The 735-nt window shown below is 40.4% G+C and overlaps 1 non-coding gene across 1 annotated transcript; it reads right to left on the bottom strand.

Annotated features, from left to right (window-relative positions):
• Positions 1 to 250: 250 nt before the first annotated feature.
• Positions 251 to 358, bottom strand: LOC148580239 (small nucleolar RNA R71). The gene has a single exon (XR_015897224.1). It is a non-coding gene; the product is annotated as a small nucleolar RNA R71 (small nucleolar RNA).
• Between the last annotated feature and the right edge of the window lie 377 nt (positions 359 to 735).

Here is a 735-nt window from a genome sequence, read left to right as displayed (position 1 = left end):
ACAAAACTGCAAGTTTTATGGACTTCCATCAGAAGATCCTTTTCAGTTCTTAACTGAATTCTTACAAATATGTGATACTGTTAAGACCAATGGAGTTGATCACGAGGTCTACAGGCTTATGCTTTTCCCATTTGCTGTAAGAGACAGAGCTAGAATATGGTTGGACTCTCAACCTAAAGACAGCCTGAACTCTTGGGATAAGCTGGTCACGACTTTCTTAGCCAAGTTCTTTCATCCTCAAAAGCTTAGCAAGCTTAGAGTGGATGTTCAAACCTTCAAATAGAAAGAAGGTGAATCCCTCTATGAAGCTTGGGAGAGATATAAGCAACTGACCAAAAAGTGTCCTTCTGACATGCTTTCAGAATGGACCATCTTGGATATATTTTATGATGGTCTGTATGAATTATCAAAGATGTCACTGGACCATTCTGCAGGTGGATCTATTCACCTAAAGAAAACGCCTGCAGAAGCTCAGAAACTCATTGACATGGTTACAAACAACCAGTTCATGTACATTTCTGAAAGGAATCCTGTGAGTAATGGGACACCTCAGAGGAAGGGAGTTCTTGAAATTGATGCTCTGAATGCCATATTGGCTCAGAACAAAATATTACCTCAGCAAGTCAATATGATTTCTCAGAGTCTGAATGGATTGCAAGCTGCATCCAACAGTACTAAAGAGGCATCTTCCGAAGAAGAAGCTTATGATCCTAAGAACCCTGCAATAGCAGCGGT

Source organism: Arachis ipaensis, chromosome B10, assembly GCF_059453495.1.
Source record: "Arachis ipaensis isolate K30076 ecotype BB chromosome B10, ASM5945349v1, whole genome shotgun sequence".
Classification (NCBI taxonomy): Eukaryota; Viridiplantae; Streptophyta; class Magnoliopsida; order Fabales; family Fabaceae; genus Arachis; species Arachis ipaensis.
The sequence above is the reverse complement of the archived record's forward strand: the minus strand, read 5'-3'. Positions and strand labels throughout refer to the sequence as shown.